The sequence below is a fragment of the Trachypithecus francoisi genome, unplaced genomic scaffold (assembly GCF_009764315.1).
Source record: "Trachypithecus francoisi isolate TF-2019V2 unplaced genomic scaffold, Tfra_2.0 Lachesis_group12, whole genome shotgun sequence".
NCBI classification, from domain to species: Eukaryota; Metazoa; Chordata; class Mammalia; order Primates; family Cercopithecidae; genus Trachypithecus; species Trachypithecus francoisi.
The window spans coordinates 31,429,081-31,450,808 of record NW_022681457.1 but is presented as its reverse complement, the minus strand read 5'-3'; the positions used below and the strand labels follow the sequence as shown (position 1 = coordinate 31,450,808).

General features: G+C 35.4%; 1 protein-coding gene across 1 annotated transcript in view; it reads right to left on the bottom strand.

Moving 5' to 3' along the window:
• LRRC7 (leucine rich repeat containing 7) overlaps positions 1 to 21,728 on the bottom strand; it is a 586,898-nt gene that overhangs the window by 333,945 nt on the left and 231,225 nt on the right. The window lies entirely within an intron of this gene.

The following is a 21,728-nucleotide window of genomic DNA, read 5'->3' as shown; positions in this document are numbered from 1 at the left end:
TTTTGTAAAGTGATTTATTATTCCCATTTAACTAATGAAGCAACTGAGGTTCAGAGGCTACCCAGTATTTGAAACTAGGCCAAGCTTATTTCAAATGCTATCATATTAACCTGTGTTAAACTACTTCCATCAAATCAAGGATTTAAACTACGTTGGGATATAAGTTTTAGCTACACAAGACTGGCGATGCAGCATTTATAACATTTGTTCCATACTTACTCTTCAGGTCAAATACAAACAACCTTAACTTTCTGAAACTCTGAGTTTAAAGCACAACCAAGGTTGACTATATAGCATCTTTAAAGCATCATTGTAAGCTCAATTTGTTCTATAATTTTCTTAGGCCAAATTTCAGATAGTATAAACTTTCTGGCTTTTTTGAGTGTTATCCTCTATTTCTGAATCATTTACTAATGCGAGGCCCTGGAAGCTTAGTTCATAGTCTTTGTACTCTTAAAAAGCTTTTTTTTTTTTTTAAATTATACTTTAAGTTCTGGGATACATGCACAGAATGTGCAGGTTTGTTACACAGGTATACATGTGCCATGGTGGTTTGCTGCACCCATCAACCTGTCATCTACATTAGGTATTTCTCCTAGTGCTATCCCTTCCCTAGCCTCCCAATCCCCGACAGGACCCCATGTGTGATGTTCCCCTCCCTGTGTCCATGTGTTCTCATTGTTCAACTCCCACTTATGAGTGACATTATGTGGTGTTTGATTTTCTGTTCCAGTGTTAGTTTGCTGAGAATGATGGTTTCCAGCTTCATCCATGTCCCTTTTTTATGGATGCATAGTATTCTATGGTGTATATGGGCCATATTTTCTTTATCCAGCCTATCATTGATGGGCATTTGGGTTTTTTTCTTTGCTATTGTGAACAGTGCTGCAATAAACATACATGTCCATGTGTCTTTACAGTAGAATGATTTATAATCATTTGGGTATATACCCAGTAACAGGATTGCTATCTCAAATGGTATTTCTGGTTCTAGATCCTTGAGGAATCACCACACTGTCTTCCACAATGGTTGCACTAATTTACACTCCCACCAACAGTGTAAGAGCATTTCTGTTCCTCCACATCCTTTCTAGCATCTGTTATTTCTTGACTTTTTAATGATCAGCATTATAACTGGTGTGAGATGGTATTCATTGTGGTTTTGATTTGCATTTCTCTAATGAGCAGTGATGATGAGCTTTTTTTTCATATGTTTGTTGGCTACATAAATGTCCTCTTTTGAGAAGTGGCTGTTCACATCCTTCACCCACGTTTTGATGGGGTTGTTTTTTCTCTTGTAAACTTGTTTAAGTTCCTTGTAGATTCTGAATATTAGCCCTTTGTCAAATGGATAGATTGCAAAAATGTTCTCCCATTCTGTATGTTGCCTCTTCACTCTGATGATAGTTTCTTTTGCTGTGCAGAAGCTCTTTAGTTTAATTAGATCCCAGTTGTCAATTTTGGCTTTTGTTGCCCTTGCTTTTGGTGTTTTAGTCATGAAGTCTTTGCACATGACTATGTCCTAGGTTTTCTTCTAGGGTTTTTATGGTTTTAGGTTTTATGTTTAAGTTTTTAATCCATCTTGAGTTAATTTTTGTGTAAGGTGCGAGAAAGGAATCCAATTTCAGTTTTCTGCATATGGCTAGCCAGTTTTCCCAACACTATTTACTAAATAGGGAATTCTTTTCCCATTGCTTGTTTTTTGTCAGATTTGTCAAAGATCAGATGGTTGTAGATGTGTGGTGTTATTTCTGATGCCCGTATTCTGTTCCATTGGTCTATATATCTGTTTTGGTACCAGTACCATGCTGTTTTGATTACTGTAGCCTTGTAGTATAAAGTCAGGTAGCATGATGCCTCCAGCTTTATTCTTTTTGCTTAGGATTGTCTTGGTTATGCAGGCTCTTTTTTGTTTCCATATGAAATTTAAAGTATTTTTTTCTAATTCTGTGAAGATAGTCAATGGTAACTTGATGGGCAGAGAATTGAATCTATAAATTACTTTGGGCAGTATGGCCATTTTCACAATACTGATTCTTCCTATCCATGAGCATGGAATGTTTTTCCATTTGTTTTTGTCCTCTCTTAGTTCTCCTTGAAGAGGTCCTTCACATTCCTTGTAAGTTGTATTCCTAGGTATTTTATTCTCTTTGTAGCAATTGTGAATGGGAGTTCACTTATAATTTGGCTCTCTGTTTTTCTGTTATTGGTGTATAGGAATGCTTGTGATTTTTCCACATTGATTTTGTATCCTGAGACTTTGCTGAAGTTGCTTATCAGCTTAAGGAGATTTTCAGCTGAGACGATTGAGTTTTTAAAATATACAATCATGTCATCTACAAAAAGAGATAATTTTACTTCCTCTTTTCCTATTTGAATACCATTTATTTCTTTCCCTTGCCTGATTGCCCTGGTCAGAACTTCCAATACTATATTGAATAGGAGTGGCAAGAGAGGGCATTCTTATCTTGTGCCAGTTTACAAAGGGAATGTTTCCAGTTTTTGCCCATTCAGTATAATATTGGCTGTGGGTTTGTCATAAATAGCTCTTATTATATTGAGATACATTCAATCAATAGAATAGCTAGCTTATTGAGAGTTGTTAGCATGAAGAGCTGTTGGATTTTGTCAAAGGCCTTTTTTGTATCTATTGAGATAATCATGTGGTTTTTGTCATTGGTTCTGTTTATGCGATGGATTACATTTATTGATTTGCATATGTTGAACCAGCCTTGCATCGCAGGGATGAAGCCAACTTGATCATGTGGATAAGCTTTTTAATGTGCTGCTAGATTCGGTTTGCCAGCATTTTATTGAGAATTTTCGCATTGATGTTCACCAGGGATATTGGCCTGAAATTTTCCTTTTTTTTTGTTGTTGTGTCTCTGCCAGGTTTTGGTATCAGGATGATGCAGGCTTTATAAAATGAGTTAGGGAGGAGTCCCTCTTTTTTTATTGTTTGGAATAGTTTCAGAAGGAATGGTACCAGCTACTCTTTGTACCTCTGATAGAATTTGGCTGTGAATCCGCGAGTCCTGGACTTTTTTCAGTTGATAGGCTATTAATTATTGCCTCAATTTCAGAACTTGTTACTTGTCTATTCAGGGATTCAACTTCTTCCTACTTTAGACTTGGGAGGGTGTATGTGTTCAGGAATTTATCCATTTCTTCTAGATTTTCTAGCTAATTTGCATAGAGCTGTTTATAGTATTCTCTGATGGCAGTTTGTATTTTCGTTGGATCAGTGGTGATACCCCCTTTATCATTTTTATTGTGTCTATTTGATTCTTCTCTCTTTCTTCTTTATTAGTCTAGCTAGCAGTCTGTTTTGCTGATCTTTTCAAAAAACCACCTCCTGGATTCATTGATTTTTTGAAGGGTTTTTGATGTTTCTATCTACTTCAGGTCTGCTCTTATCTTAGTTATTTCTTGTCTTCTGCTAGCTTTTGAATTTGTTGGCTCTTGCTTCTCTAATTCTCTTAATTGTGATGTTAGGGTGTCGATTTGAGATCTTTCCCACTTTCTCCTGTGGGCACTTAGTGCTATAAATTTCCCTCTAAACACTGCCTTAGCCATGTGCCAGAGATCTGGTACATTGTGTCTTCATTCTTATTGATTTCAAATAACTTATTTATTTCTGCCTTAATTTCATTATTTACCCAGTAGTCATTCAGGAGCAGGTTGTTCAGTTTCCATGTAGTTGTGCAATTTTGAGTGAATTTCTTAATTCTAAGTTCTAATTTGATTGCACTGTAGTCTGAGAGACTGTTTGTTATGATTTCCATTTTTTTGCATTTGCTGAGAAGTGTTTTACTCCCAATTATGTGGTCAATTTTAGAATAAGTGCAATGTGGTGCTAAGAAGAATGTATATTCTGTTGATTTGGGGTGGAGAGTTCTGTAGATGTCTGTTAGGTCCACTTGGTCCAGAGCAGAGTTCAAGTCCTGAATATCCTTGTTAATTTTTTGTCATGTTGATCTGTCTAATATTGACAGTGGGGTATTAAAGTCTCCCACTATTGTTGTGTGGGTATCTATGTCTCTGTGTAGGTCTCTAATAACTTGTTTTTTGAATCTGGGTTTTAACTCAATGAAAGGAAGCTAAGAACTTTGAAAAAAGATTGGATGAATTTCTAACTAGAATAACCAGTTTAGAGAAGAACATAAATGACCTGATGGAGCTGAGAAACAGCATGAGAACTTCGTGAAGCATGTACAAGTATCAATAGCTGAATTGATCAAGCAGAAGAAAGGATATCAGAGATTGAAGATCAACTTAGTGAAGTAAAGCATGAAGACAAGTTTAGAAAAAAAAGAATGAAAAGGAATAAACAAAGTCTCCAAGAAATATGGGACTATGTGAAAAGACCAAACCTTCATTTGATTGGTGAACGTGAAAGTTACAGGGAGAATGGAACCAAGTTGGAAAACATGCTTCAGGATATTATCCAGGAGAACTTCCCCAGCCTAGCAAGACAGGCCAAAATTCAAATTCAGGAAATACAGAGAATACCACAAAGATATTCCTTGAGAAGAGCAACCCCAAGACACATAATTGTCAGATTTACCAAGGTTGAAATGGAAAACATGTTAAGGGCAGCCAGAGAGAACAGTTAGGTTACCCACGAAGGGAAGTCCATCAGACTAACAGTGGATCCATCGGCAGAAACCATACAAGCCAGAAGAGAATGGGGGGGCAATATTCAACAAGAGAAGAATTTTCAACCCAGAATTTCATATCCAGCTAAACTAAGCTTCATAAGCAAAGGAGAAATAAAATCCTTTACAAACAAGCAAATGCTGAGGGATTTTTGTCACCACCAGGCCTGCCTTACAAGAGCTCCTGAAGGAAGCACTAAACATGGAAAGGAACAACGTACCAGCAACTGCAAAAACATACCAAATTGTAAAGATCATCAACACTATGAAGAAACATCATCAACTAACAGGCAAATAACTAGCTAGCATTATAATGACAGGATCAAATTCACATATAACAATATTAACCTTGAATGTAAACTGGCTAAATGTCCCAATTACAAGGCACAGACTGGCAAATTGGATAAAGAGTCAAGACCCATTGGTGTGCTGTATTCAGGAGACCCATCTCACATGCAAAGATACACATAGGCTCAAAATAAAGAGATGGAAGAATATTTACCAAGCAAATGGAAAGCAAAAAAAGCAGGGGTTGCAATCCTAGTCTCTGATAAAACAGACTTTAAACCAACAGAGATCAAAAGAGACAAAGAAGGGCATTACAGAATGGAAAAGGGATCAATGCAACAAGAAGAGCTAACTATCCTAAATATATATGTACCCAATGCAGGTGTAACTCTTTATATACAATTCAACCAATAGCTATTGGAGATAGTAAGAAGAGATGCCTCCTTACTTTTCAGGGTGTCAGCCTGAAGAAATTATAGCTGATGGTATCCTTTATAGAGAAGATGATAGAAAAAATGACAAAGCGGACACCAGAAATCTTCATGTCTACCATTCTTATTTTTTGTAGAGGCAAACAGCCACAAATGCTAAAAAGAAGGTTCAATACCAAACCCATGATGAACTCAAGTCAACATAGATAAGTTAAATTTCATTGATTACACTCATTTAACCATGGTAATGCAATAAGAAACATTGTTATGATAATTTATTACCACAGTGATTAAAACAATATTAAAAATTTGATATATAAAAGGATAAACTTTAATTTTATTTTGAAAATTAGTTTGTGGGTATAACTGTACAACTTAAGGATATTTGGCAAATGGGGCAATATTCTATTGAGTAGGAAGTGCAGATTATAAGGAGCTTTCAGGAGGACAATGTATTGTATAATAGAAGAAAAATGCACACAGCTCTCAGGTTAGTAAATTTGGGAGAAATTGTATAGGCCAGTCAGATCTCATGGACAGAAAGAGAGAGAGAAAAAAAAAATAGCAAAAGAGCAAACAGACTAGAATGGTTTGCTTTACTTCTAACCACTCCAGTAAAGGGAGCCAGGAACTCACTAGGAATCTCAGCAAGAAGAGTTAAAAGATCTCCTGCAAGACTCTGCCTATTTTAGTAGCATTGTAAAGTGAAAAGCCACATGCTGGTAATCAATAGAGACAGTCATACAACTGATTCTGCCTTACAAACATATTTGGGGAAAATTTTGAGGAGTGCTTATGACCGTGGCCAACAATGAGTTCACATAGGAATGAATTTGACTTAGTCTAAATGAGTTAATTTAAGTGACACTTCAATTCCTCTTGTTCTCTCTTTCTCTCTCTCAGCTTCAACAACAAACACATTGAGTCATTTTATGTGAAATGAACTGTTTAATTACCTTGCTTCATACTTGACAAATGAATTTTTCCTTCCTTATCAATCTACCACTTTACTGAGCACTCACTATTCCTGGACATTGATAGGGCCTACTGTGGATCTAGAAACAATGTAAGGTTCATTCTTGTTTTCAAGGAGTTTATACTGAAGCTGCAAGGGAGCATGGCATTGTGGAGGAAGGACTCGCAATGCTTCATTGCCCATTTAAGCTTCTTCTTTTAATTTTTTTTTTTTAAGGATCTACTGAGACATGGAAGACAAGTTCATCACTTAGCTCTGCTGCAACTCTAGGAAAATTGATCAGTTTATGTAACAGAACCCAATACAGACTTAAAAAGTGTTAGGAAGTGTTCTTCCTTGTATTTAGTACATAACCAGATTGTAAGTTTTATCTCCCATGGAGTAAGTGCTAGTGACACACATAAGGCATTATTTATTTTATCTCCTAATGAAAATATTAGAAAGAGTTAAAAGTTCCAGCATCAAGCCAAAAAGGTGGCGGGAGGAAATAACAATTAAAAATACCCTGGGTTTTGTTACCATCATGTTCTTTAATGGAAACAGAAGGAGTCAATCCTCAGTTTATTTTAACACCATAACCAAGGGGAGAAGTTGATTCTGTAGAAAGGAAAGGTAGTCTTAAAGTGAGAGAAGTGGGCTGGGCGCAGTGTCTCAAGCCTGTAATCCCAGCACTTTGGGAGGCCGAGACGGGCGGATCACGAGGTCAGGAGATCGAGACCATACTGGCTAACACGGTGAAACCCCGTCTCTACTAAAAAAATACAAAAAACTAGCCGGGCGAGGTGGCGGGCGCCTGTGGTCCCAGCTACTCCGGAGCCTGAGGCAGGAGAATGGCAGGAACCCGGGAGGCGGAGCTTGCAGTGAGCTGAGATCCGACCACCGCACTCCAGCCTGGGCGACAGAGCGAGACTCCGTCTCAAAAAAAAAAAAGTGAGAGAAGTGCTGATCACACTTCAGATAAATAACTCATTAACAGTGTTGAAAGTGAGGTATTTAATAGAATAAAATAATGAACTGTACTCTAAATAAATGGTGTAATGATTTGCCAAACACCAGAGAACACACTTATTGCTTATGGATAACAATTGCATGGTTCCATTTTTCTCCCCGACACAAGGTGTCATAGAGTAGACTCCTTTATGAATTTATAATATATACACTACCAGAGCCTCAAGAGTAATGTGCTCAAATGTTTAAAGATTTCTATCGTTTAACTGATTACTCATATATGCTTTTTCTAGTGTATTTGAGAGAAAAAAAAGTCGTCCTCCTATCCTTCAAGTAGAGGATATGATTTGTCTTCAGTGTTTTGCATGTATTTGAGGGAAGGGGTGGAATAGTTGGCAAATTGGTAAAACAATAATAATGCCTTTAATTCTGATTGCCTTTCATTATAACTAACAATAATGATTTTTTTCCCACTATGGTGCTGTGCAAATCCATTCTTGTATAGAAAAAATTTTTAGTGGATGAGAGAAAAATCACTTAATTGCTGCGGAATTAGGAAGCGCTTTCAAATTAATTCATTTTCATTAAAGTCCTTATAGTGTCATAGTCTCTATAAAGCAATGAAAAAATCAGCAATCAGACTTGAAATAGAATCACTGCCTAATTAAATCTTATAATTCATTATTTTGCTTTATCATACAAAACAAAACAATTTACTTCATTATGACCAGGTATCATCTCCACAAACATGCATGGACTATTTATTTAGAAATCATAATATCACGAAATGTATTCATCTCTGATGCACATAGTAGTTTGATTTTACTGTTGAATTAAGATGAGAAGAATTATGGATAAAAATTCATTGGCATAGAAAGCTGATACATTTACTCATGGATTGCTGCATATAATTAGGGAACAAAAAGAATTTAGAGAGGAAGAATAATTTACATGCAATGCAGATATTTATGTATTTCCTCTAGATAGCTGGCTAGCTAACCAGGTTTTACTAAAATTAACCAAAATTTCTTTAGAAAGGTCAATGTTAATACACTTATTTTTTCAAAGAAAGAATATGTTTTACTGAACATAAGAGATTAAAACCTCATTTTCCAGTTCATTTATTTCCAGCTCATTAGGTGTTTTTAATGTTCTAAGTAGGTAAATATTTCAAGTAGTGGGTCCTCTCAATGTTCCAAGTATGTAAAAATCATATAATGGAGAATAAAGTGTACTATTAATAGATCTCTAGCCTATACCTAATAATAAAAGAATATGTATTTTTATTACAAGCAAGAAGAAACATTTAAGAAATTAACAATATACTTGGCCACAACGTGAAAGGCAATAACTAATAAGAACTCAGTATCATCAAAACTGTGTAGTCTGCAATGTATTTCAATAAAAACAACGATGAGTAAAAAGGTCCTAAATTTATCAGAGCACTAGAAAACAATTTAGTAAACAATAAGAAAGTAAAATAAGGGATATAATAATGATAACTGCAGTAGAAAGTAGAAATTAATGAGTTGGAAAACAAACAAACAAATCAAATAATAGAAGGGCGCAGCACACCAACATGGCACAAGTATACATATGTAACAAACCTGCACATTGTGCACATGTACCCTAGAACTTAAAGTATAATAAAAAAAAAAAAAAAGAAAAGACCAACAAACCAAAACAGTATTATTTGAAAGATTAATAAAGTAGAAAAACCTCTGGAAAGGTTGCTAAAAAGACTAAAAGATAAATGGTGTGAAACAATGTTAGGAATATAAAAGAGAAAACAGTCACAGATAGAGTAGAGATTTATGAAAGAGAAGACTGTGGATAATATGTGAAAACAAATTAAAAAACCAGTATGATGAAATAGATTATTTCCTAATTAGATTGTAATTTATGAAAAAGTGACTCAAGAAGAATAAAGGTATCGGATTAGAAAGAAATGATATTGTCACGGGTAGATTAAATGATTTTATAATAAAGATTCAAAAGAATCTGCTGGTTACATATTAGAATTTATATCCAGCTCTATAGCTCAAAGCACAATCAAAACATCAAAATTAGTAATGTTTTTACACAGAATCAACCAAAATTAGAAAACGTATTTCTTAAAAAGTGATACAATTTGCAAAACTAACAACTTAAAGTACTTAAACATAACTATCACAAAATGTGTACATATTCTTGATGAAAATCACAAAGTTTTATTGAACAACACATAGTAAGACCTAAATAAAGGGAAATACCATGCTCATGAATTACAACTCTTACTATGCCAAAGATGTCAACTCTTCCCAAATTAACCTTTAAATTAAAGCCAATTTTTAAAATTCCAATAGATTATGTATCTCAACAAGTTGAACCTAATATTCCTGTGGAAGAATTCAGTATCAAGAAAGGCAAAACACTTTTGAAAATGAAAACCAAAAAAAAAAAAAATGGACTTGCATTTTCAGATGTTAAGACTGAATATTAGATTATAGTGATTAGAACAATGTTGTAACAGTACAGGAATAGGCAAATAAGGCAATGGAGCAGGATGAATAGTTTGGGAAAAAGCTTTTTGTATATAAAAAAGGTAGAATTACAAATCAGTGGGGGAAAAAAGGGACTACACAATGTTGTTGGAACAATGAATCATCTATTCACATGGAAAAAGATATATTTTGGTCATATAGAGCATTGAAATAAATTGCAAATGAATTAGATATCCAAATGTGAAAAGAAAAACAAGCAGTTTTAGAAGAAAATATAGAAAAATATCTTTGTGACATTAGAGTAGGGAAGACTTTCTTAAATAATTTGTAAAATTACACAATAAAGAGTAATACATTTTGCTACATTGAGAGAAACAAAGAACCCACAAAACAACTAGATAACAATATTACAACAGAAAAAAAAGCCTCACAAATCATTGTTAATTTTGGATGTAAATAAATAAAATGTTCCTTTAAAAGATATAGATTAGTAGAATGGATTAAGCAACATGAATTAACTATATGCTTCTTATAAGAAATTCACCTTACTGGTAAGCAAAGACACTTACAAACTGAAGGTAAAGGGATGAATAAAGATATTCTACACAAATGGAAACTAAAAGAGAGTACGAGTAGCTATACTTATGTCAGATAAAACAGACTTTAATCAAAAACTGTGAAAACAAAAGAGAAAGATGTCATTATATAATAAAGGAATCAATTATAGAAGAAGATGTAATAATTCTAAAAATATATGCACTCACCACTGGAGCTCCCAGATTTATTAAACAAACATTACTAGGCCTAAAAAAGACATAGATGCAATACAATAATAGTGGGGGACTTCAACATCTCACTCACAACACTTAGATTATTGAAAATAGAAAATCAACAAAGAAACAGTGGACTTAAATTCAGCTTTAGAGCAAATGGGCCTAATAGACATACAGAACATTCTATTTCACAACTGCAGAATATATATTCCTCTCATCAGCACTTGGAGCATTCTTCAAGATAGACCATATGACAGGCCATAAAACAAGTCTCAATAAATGTTTAAAAAGTGAAATAATGTTAAGTATATTCTCAGACAACAGTGGAATAAAACTAGAAATGAAGACCAAGGAAAACTCTCAAAACTACACATAAGTGGAAATTAAACAATATACCCCTGAACAATATTTGGTAAATAATGAAATTAAGACAAAATTAGAAAAAAAACTTTCGAAATGAATGAAAATGGAGACACAACCTACCAAAACTTATGGAATACAGTAAAAGTTGTATTGAGAGAGAAGTTTATAGTATTAAATGCTTACATTAAAAAAATAGGTCACAAACTAGCTTCCAGGCCCATCCCAAGGAACTAGAAAACAAGGGCAAACCAAATACACAGCACAAGAAAAGAAATAACAAAAATCAGAGCAGAATTAAATGATACTGAGAACAACAACAAAAACAATACAAACAATCAATGAAATTAAAAGTTGGTACTTTAAAAGATAAACAAAATAACAGACCACAAGCTAGACTAATCAAGAAAAGGAGAGAAAAGATCCAAATACAATCAGAAATAAAAAACGAGACAATGATAACTGATGCCATGGGAATAGAAAAGATAATCAGAGACTACCATGAATAACTCTATGCTCACAGGCTAAAAATTCCAGAGAAAATGAATAAATTCCTAGAAACATACAGCCTCCCAATACTGAACCAGGAATTCACAGAAATCCTGAACAGATCAATGATGAGTGGTGAGACAGAATCAGTAATAAAACATTTCCTCAAAAATAAAATTCCAGGATCCGATGGATTCAGAGTCAAATTCTTCCAAACCTATGAAGAAGAACTGGTACCAATCCTCATGAAACAGTTCCAAAAAATTGAGGAGGAGGGAATTCTCCATAATTCATTATAGAAAGCAAGTATTATCCTGATACCAAAGCCAGACAAGGACACAACAATAAAAGAAAACTATGGACCAATATCCCTCTGAACATAGATGCAAAAATTCTCAACAAAATACTAGTAAACCAAATCCAACAGCACATAAAAAAGATCAAGTTGGTTTTATTCAAAGTGTGTGAAGATGGTTCAAAATAGGCAAATCAATAAATGTAATTTATTACATAAGCAAAAATAAAAACAAAAACCATATGATCATCTCAATAGACAGAGAAAAAGTATTTGACAAAATTCAGCATCCCTTCATGATAGAAACCTTCAACAAACTAGGCATAGAAAGAGCATACCTGAAAAAAATAAAGATCATATATGACAAAGGCACAGCCAACATCACAATGAATTGGGAGTAGCTGAAAGCAATCCCTATAAAAACTGAAAGACAAGAATGCCAATTTCACTACTCTGTTCAATATAGTATTAGAAATCCTAGCCAGAGTATTCAACCAAGAGAAAGAAATAAAAGGCATTCAATCTGGAAAAGAGAAAGTGAAATGATCTCTGTTTACTATTGATATGATCTTATACCTAGAAAACCCTAAAGACTCCTTTAGGAATCCAACTTACAAGGGATGTAAAGGACCTCTTCAAGGAGAACTACAAACCACTGCTCAGTGAAATAAAGGAGGACACAAACAAATGGAAGAACATACCATGCTCATGGATAGGAAGAATCAATATCGTGGAAATGGCCATACTGCCCAAGGTAATTTATAGATTCAATGCCATCCTCATCAAGCTACCAATGAGTTTCTTCACAGAATTGGAAAAAACTGCTTTAAAGTTCATATGGAACCAAAAAAGAGCCCGCATCGCCAAGACATCCCTAAGTCAAAAGAACAACGCTGGAGGCATCACGCTACCTGACTTCAAACTATACTACAAGGCTACAGTAACCAAAACAGCATGGTACTGGTACCAAAACAGAGACATAGACCAATGGAACAGAACAGAGTCCTCAGAAATAATATCACACATCTACAGCCATTTGATCTTTGATAAACCCGAGAAAAACAAGAAATGGGGAAAGGATTCCCTATTCAATAAATGGTGCTGGGAAAATTGGCTAGCCATAAGTAGAAAGCTGAAACTGGATCCTTTCCTTACTCCTTATATGAAAATTAATTCAAGATGGATTAGAGACTTAAACGTTAGACCTAATACCATAAAAACCCTAGAAGAAAACCTAGGTAATACCATTCAGGACATAGGCATGGGCAAGGACTTCATGTCTAAAACACCAAAAGCAATGGCAACAAAAGCCAAAATTGACAAATGGGATCTAATTAAACTAAAGAGCTTCTGCACAGCAAAAGAAACTACCATCAGAGTGAACAGGCAACCTACAGAATAGGAGAACATTTTTGCAATCTACTCATCTGACAAAGGGCTAATACCCAGAACCTACAAAGAACTCAAACAAATTTACAAGAAAAAAACCAAACAACCCCATCAAAAAGTGGGCAAAGGATATGAACAGACATTTCTCAAAAGAAAACATTCATACAGCCAACAGACACATGAAAAAATGCTTGTTATCAGTGGCCATCAGAGAAATGCAAATCAAAACCACAATGAGATACCATCTCACACCAGTTAGAATGGCAATCATTAAAAACTCAGGAAACAACAGGTGCTGGAGAGGATGTGGAGAAATAGGAACACTTTTACACTGTTGGTGGGATTGTAAACTAGTTCAACCATTATGGAAAACAGTATGGCCATTCCTCAAGGATCTAGAACTAGAAGTACCATATGACCCAGCCATCTCATTACTGGGTATACACCCAAAGGATTATAAATCATGCTGCTATAAAGACATATGCAGACGTATGTTTATTGCGGCACTATTCACAATAGCAAAGACTTGGAATTAACCCAAATGTCCATCTGTGACAGACTGGATTAAGAAAATGTGGCACATATACACCATGGAATACTATGCAGCCATAAAAAAGGATGAGTTTGTATCCTTTGTGGGGACATGGATGTAGCTGGAAACCATCATTCTTAGCAAACTATCACAAGAACAGAAAACCAAACACCGCATGTTCTCACTCATAGGTGCGAACTGAACAATGAGATCACTTGGACTTGGGAAGGGGAACACTACACACCGAGGCCTATCATGGGGAGGGGGGTGTGGGGAGGGATTGCATTGGGAGTTATACCATGTAAATGACGAGTTGATGGGTGCTGACGAGTTGATGGGTGCAGCACACCAACATGGCACAAGTATACATATGTAACAAACCTGCACGTTATGCACATGTACCCTGGAACTTAAAGTATATATATAAAAAAAGTATAATAAAAATAAATAAATAAATAAATGACAAAAATAAAAATAAAAATGCTTAGATTTGAAAAAGGAATTCAGCAAAATTTCAGGATACAAAATTAATGTGCAAAAATCAGTAGCATTTCTATACACCAATAACAAGGTGAGAAATAAATCAAGAATGCAATCCCATTTACAATAGCTGCAAATGAATAAACGCCTAGGAATCTATTTAACCATGGAGTTGGAACATCTGTACAAAGAAAACTATAATACACTGGTGAAACAAATTGTAGATGACCCAAAGAAATGGGAAAACATTCCACTCTCATGGATTGGAAGAATTAATATTGTTGAAATGACCATACTGCACAAAGCAATCTATGGACTCAATGCAATCCATATGAAAATATGCATGCCATTTTTCACATAATTGGGAAAACCAATCCTAAAATTCACGTGGAATTAAAAGAGAGCCGAAATATTCAAAACATTTCTGAGCAAAAAGAACAAAGCTGGAAACATCAATTTACCTGACTCCCAAATTATACTACAAGGCTATAGTTACAAAAACAACATGGTACTTGTATAAAAATCAACACAGAATTCAATGGAATAGAGTCGAAAAGTCAGAGATAATGTGACATATCTTTGCCAATGGATCTTTGACAAAGTTGACAAAAGCATAATATGGGGAAAGGACACCCTCTTCAATAAATGCTGCTGGGAAAACTGGATTGCCATGTGCAGAAGGATGAAACTCACCCTATCTCCCACCATATATGGAAATCAACTCAAAATATATTAAAGACTTAAATGTAAGCATGGAACTATAAAAGTACTAGAAGAAAATCTAGAGAAAACACGTCTGGACATTGAACTAGGCAAATAATTCATGACTTCAGACCTTCTGAGCTTTTGTGCTCTAAAGCACAATTAACAAAACCAAAAAGAGACATTGAGACAATTAAACTAAAAAGCCTGTGCACAAATAAATAATCAGCAGAATGAACAGAAAGTCGGCAGAATGTGAGAAATTATTTGCAAACTATAGCAAAGATTTGAAATCAACCTAGGTGTCTATCAATAAATGAATGGATAAAGAAAATGTAGCACAGAAATACAATGGAATATTAGCTTGCAATTCAAAAAAGAATGTAATCATGTCTTTTGCTGCAACATGGATGTAAGTGGAGGCCATTATCTTAAGTAAAACCACTCAGAGACAGAAAGTCAAATATTGCATACTTTCGCTTATAAACAGAAGTTAAATAGTGTGTACACATGGACATAAAGTGTGGATTAATAGACATAGAAGACTCAGAAAGGTGGTAAGGTGGGATGTGGGGAGAAGGATGAGAAATTACTTAATGAGTACAATGTACACTATTTGGATGATGGTTATACTAAAAGCCCAGAATTTACCACTATGCAATGTGTGCATCTAACTAAACGGTGTATCCCTTAAAGATATACAAATAAAATTTAAAAATAAATTGGCAACTTCTTCATGACAAATGGCATCCCAAAGTGAAGACAAGTCACAAATTGGGAAACAATATTTGTAGCCCACATAACCAAAACCAAAACCAAAACAACAACAACAACAACAACAACAACAACATAGTATTCAGAGTATATAAATCTTTCAAGTCACCAAAAAGCTAAAAGACAAACATTCAAAACTAAAATGAACCCAAAGAGACAATGTAAAGAAAGAGACTCTAAACTGGCCAATAAAAACAAAAAAGAAAAAAATGCCAACTTCACTAGTGATTAGGGAAATATAAAGTATCAAGCTACTCTTATATAGCCATCTGATTGGCCAACAATTAATATATTTAATAACCTTATGTGTGGCAAAGATATGGCACATTGGGGACATTGGTAATTTTCTGGTATAAGTAATAAGCAAGGACAAATCTTAGAAAATATAGAAAGAAAAACTTGAAGAATAATATATACAGTGTGGTAGCACTTCACTGAAATTTTAAAGACATTAAGTCTGAGAGGGAGGAAGTGGGAAGGGATTGAGATGAGCATTTACAAGTTTCTTTAACCTTTTATTTACTAATAAAACCCCTAAAGTATGAAATCTATAATAAATATTAACACTTTAATTTCCATGATGGGCACATTGGTGTCTCATGTTATTTTCTTCATGCTTAAAACATTAAAATAGTTTAAAAATTAAAGGTGCACAAATATTTTAATGTAACTATCAAGCATTTTTAATACAATATTAAGTGTTAGGCAATACACAGGGTGTATTAGTACAGAGGGGAGACCCTTGACTTAATTTAGTCAGGTCAGAGGCCATGTGGAAACAATAACAACTGAATTGAGTTTTGAATAGTAAGTATGATTGAACCAGGTAAAAAGAGGTATAAAAAATGATTTAGTCAGAAGGAAGAGGAAATAATGTAAATAGAGTCACAAAGATTCACTATTTGAGGAATCTCTTCAGTATCTAGGCCATAAAGTTAAAAAATGCAAATCAGCCAGGCGCAGTGGCTCACGCCTGTAATCCCAGCACTTTGGGAGGCTGAGGTGGGCAGATCACAAGGTCAGGGTTCGAGACCAGCCTGACCAACATGGTGAAACCCCAACTCTACTAAAAACACAAAAATTAGCCGGGCGTGTTGGCAGGCGCCTGTAATCCCAGCTACTCAGGAGGCTGAGGCAAGAGAATTGCTTGAACCTGGGAGGCAGAGGCTGCCAAGTCAGCCAAGATCATGCCATTACACTCCAGCCTGGGTGACAGAGCGAGACTCCATCTCAACATCAACAAAAAAAAGAAAGTGCAAATCATGCATGGTGGGATTGGCAGATGGAATGTAGGAGTTAATAGAGGTCAATTACAGGTACTTTTAATTTGTGTTAGGAACTCTACATTCTACCCCAGTTCAAATGATGTATCTTATGTTGGAGAGTAATGCAGTCATATTAGAAATTATGAAAGAGTGCTGAAGCTATTTTGTAGAGAATGGGTTTGGTAATTGTGGTGGCAATAATGGAGATGAGACCAATTAGGAGGCTATCAAGTAATCTAGGACAGAGATATGGGACTAGTTTATGAATATAACAATGGGAACAGTAAGAAGGAAAAAGACCTGCCATACATTTAGGAGGTAAATTTGGCAGGAGTTGAAGACTGAATGGATATGGAAGTTGAAGAAGAGAATGAATTTTTGCCTTGAAAACCTGAGTAGATCACAGTAACATTAACAGAGAACTGGACAATGGAGGAAAAGCAGGTTGGAGAGAATGATGAATTTGGTTTTCAATACTTTATATTGGGAGTGTTTGTGGAATAAACTGTAGTGATGCCCAACATTAAGTCGGTTATTCTAGTCTGAAGCTCAGGGGAAAGGCCAAAGCTTTACATGAGGTAGTCATTATTCTAAGGAACAAAAACATTGAATTTATTATTATATGGTAGGTTAGAGCTGACTTTAGTGGCTACTCATTACTTATCGCAGCATCATTTCCACCTTTTCCAACACTCACTTAAAACATTTGGATGGGGACCTTATCCTATGTTGGGTCCCTAATGTCATTAAATACACATTACATATTTTTAAAAGAATGTCTCTATATAATTTTTATTTACCTGCCAAACAATGATGAATGCCTACCATGCATACTGGGTATCACACTAGTAGTTCCAAACAGAGAAATAAATAAAATAGCCCCTAATCTCAAGGGTCTCACTATCTAGTCAAATATATAGAAATTAAATTAAAAAGTGAAATAAGTTCAAAACAAATACACATGCAATGTAAAAAAGTATCACGGAGGGAGAAAGAATTCATTCTCCTTGTTATACAGTGTCAGGGAAGTTTCCTAGACTAAATGACATCTGAAATGTCTGTTTCTTTTTTTTTTTTTTTGAGAGGGAGTTTCACTCTTGTTGCCCGGGGTGGAGTGCAATGACACGATCTTGGCTCACTGCAACCTCCGCCTCCTGAGTTCAGTTTCCTGAGTAGCTGGGATTATAGGTGTGCACCACCACGCCCGGCTAATTTTTCTTCTTTTTGTATTTTTAGTAGAGACAGTGCTTCTCCATGTTGGTCAGGCTGGTCTTGAACTCCTGACCTCAGGTGATCTGCCCGCCTCGGCCTCCCAAAGTGCTGGGATTACAGGTGTGAGCCACCGTACCAGGAGCCACCGCACCAGGCTGAAATGTCTTTTGAAAGGTGAAGAGGACTCTGTCTGGTTGATGGGGTACGACAGTAGGGAGGAAGGGGTATTTTGGGTAGAGAAGATAATATGATTCCTTGTGTCACAAGCAACCAGCTTGATGCATTTGGAAATTACGATCTGGTACTACCTGAGCATGAAACGGAAGAATGATGACCAGTGACCAGTTGGAGTTGTGGTTAGAGAGGGAGAAAACATCTGTTTACTCAAATTGTGCAGGTATATTTCTGTACACAATAGTTCACTTATCTAAAGGTTTTAATATAAAATAGTATTTTTGAATTATGGAGAGGAAAAATGGTGGATCAGGATTACAGGCAGAAGAACTGGACATGAAAAGTAAAAGCAGGAGGCCACATCAACAATCAAGATCAGATTGAACCTCAACCTTAGAGTGAATTAATTTCATTAAGGGCTCACTCATCTAATTTAAGCACATTTTAGGTAATTTTAACCTAGATTGACTAATATTTGAATGAATCTCTGTCTCAAAATAGTCTAGTATGTCCTGTCCCTAAAAATCCATACTGCTTGTATTCTCTCAGGTCTTGCCTCTTTCTCAGCAGGGCTATTCCAAATTGTTAACTGTGGTTCTGACACTACACTTATTTTTTGCTATCTACTCTTTCTTCACTTGACAGATTCCCAAAGAAAGTATTATGTTCCTTAAGTAACTGTCTAGTTTTCTGTCACAGAATCAGTGACAGCTTTCTTTCTTTCTTTCTTTTTTTTTTCCGAGACAGTGTCTTGCTCTGTCGTCCAGGCTGGAGTGCAGTGGCGTGATCTCAGCTCACTGCAACCTCCGCTTCCCAGGTTCAAGCAATTCTCCTGCCTCAGCCTCCTGAGTAGCTGGGATTACAGGCGTGTGCCACTACATCCAGCTAATTTTTATATTTTTAGTCAAGACGGGATTTCACCAAGTTAGCCAGGCTGGTCTCAAACTTCTGGACTTGTGATCCCCCTGCCTGGGCCTCCCAAAGTGCTGGGATTACAGGCATGAGCCACCGAGCCAGGCACCGACAGCTTTCTTAGGTATGGCTTTCTGAAATGGCTGATGTGATGAAATCTTTTACTGTTTGTGTAAGTTCTAGCAATGGTTGCTATCACTACACTCTTCAAGCCTATAGTACTGTACTAGTATTGCAGAGTGGTTCACCATCTTTTGCATGACTTTTTGCATAAATATTTCTAGAATATACAGAATCATAAGCATAACTAAAAGCCCCTAATAGTTGTAAAAACTTCTAAGGATGCTTATAGATACTTCTGAGTTGAAAAAATATAACCTGTGGTTCACTTTCTAAGAGCAAACATTTCTTGATGTAAGAGGGCCACCAGAAACTATTACATGCTCACAAAAACGTCAAATCACTTAGGAGTTTCATGTTTATATTGGGTGATAAACTATTTTCAAATCTTCTTCAAAAATAAGGTAGATTTTTCTTTACTTGGACTATCCAGCTAATCCTGCCTGAAAATCAAGGAATATGATAATTGTCCATATACTAGTTCTCAGAAATTATAACAAAAATAAAATTTGAAGTGTGAATGTATATAAATAAAGAGGTAGTAGTGATTGTTTTATTGTACAGAAATACAAATCTATACAAGTAGGTAAATCTGTTCTCAAAGTATGGTAGCCCTAAGGTCATCTTTCCATGGGTCAAAACTTAGTTGTTCTTCTCTTTACACATCTGCATATGTTACTTTTAGAATTGTCTTCCTGAAAACCCTCTAAGTGGCAAGTCAAGTTGGTGTAGAAAGAGGTCTGTGTCCCCTGTTTATGTTCTAATTGTCTCTTTCGGATGAAATACTCTCTTTATTCAGATGCTACTGTGTTTCATGGAAATCTTCAGGCAACCACTTGAACTCTTCCTGAAAACCTTCTAAGTGGCAAGTCGAGTTGGTGTAGAAAGAGGTCTGTGTCCTCTATTTATGTTCTGATTGTCTCCTTCAGCTGAAATACTCTCTTTATTCAGATGCTACAGTGTTTCATGAAAATTTTCAGGCCACATCTTTTACTTGAACTCTTCCCTAATAATACAGCAGTCTTAATTAATCCTCCATTGTCTAAGAATTTATAATTGTAACATGTGCTTTATAATTAGGTACTTCATTGTATAGTATTTTATAATTTTCACTGATTATTTGAGAGTGTCAGTCTTATCCACAGTGATTCTATTAACTTCTCAATTACTCTCAAAGACTTGAATTGAAGAAAATCACTAGCACTTCACACTGGTAAATTTCAACAAGTTTTCCATGTTTCAGAACAATCATTCATTCATGAATTCATTGAATAAATATTTATTGGGCTCCTAAAATGTGACATACACTGTTTCAGGCAATGGAGATACAGCAGTAAACAAAACAACAACAAAAAATTTAGGCCATCACTGAATTTTAATTCTAGTAAGGAGATTCCAGACAATAGATAAATAATTTAAATACACACTGGGTCAGTTTTTCATATGAGAAAAAGAAAGAAAGAGTAGAATGTGATTCCATTGAATAATAACAGCAGTTATCTTATTTTTAAATAGGGTGGTCTGGGAGGGCTTTGTTGACAGTACATTTAAGAAAAGGCCTGAAGGTGATAAGCAAATGAGCATTGCAGATATTTGTGGAGGAGAGTTCTGGTCAAACGAACAGAGACAAGGCTACTGAGATATTGTCATGGAGCTCTAAAGGCACCAAATTTCTTAGGAAAGTTATGTTTACATGTGACCAAGGTATTTGTCTGGTGGCCTTTCACAAAACAGATCCTTATTTCCTAGGATGTCAAGTCAATCTTACCTAGCTTCTTTTGGTCCTATCTGGTTATCACTTCTTAGGAAAACCTTCCCTAACTACAAAGATAGCATTGCATCCTTCTCGAGGCATGCCCTTCATGTTGAATGTACCTTCACACAAAAGTGCTTATTTAACCATCTACAATTACTTGTTTAATGGGCAACCCACTTGAATGTAAACTTTATGAGGGCAGGATCTGTTTTGTTCATGCCTGCATTCCTGTCTCCTTGGCACTAAATATAACCAAATAAATTACCAAAGTACTACTTGTGCAGATATGGTGCACACACAGGAAGTTTAACGGACTTCCTTAATGATGAAGGGGTCATATTTTGTATCCCCATTGTACTAGACATAACCCTTTTTGATTGATCCTTGCTAACAAAAGGGAGAGCTGAGTTCATTTGGAAGGTAATGAAGATTTAATGAATGAACAAGGTGCAAGAGACTTTCTGAAGCTTTAAGTCACTCCCATAAATACTCAAGAGAAAATATAATCAACCTGAATATCAACATCAGCATTATCATCAACAAAAGCACCAGATATACAAGTTTGTCCAGGAATATAACAAAAACTACTAAATTCCTATTATTTATTAGGCATTGCTCTAGATGTTCGGACACATTAGTGACCAAAACAAAGAAAAATTCTTCCTGTTATGAAATGGAGTTTACATTCTCAGTTAGGAGAAAATATACCAT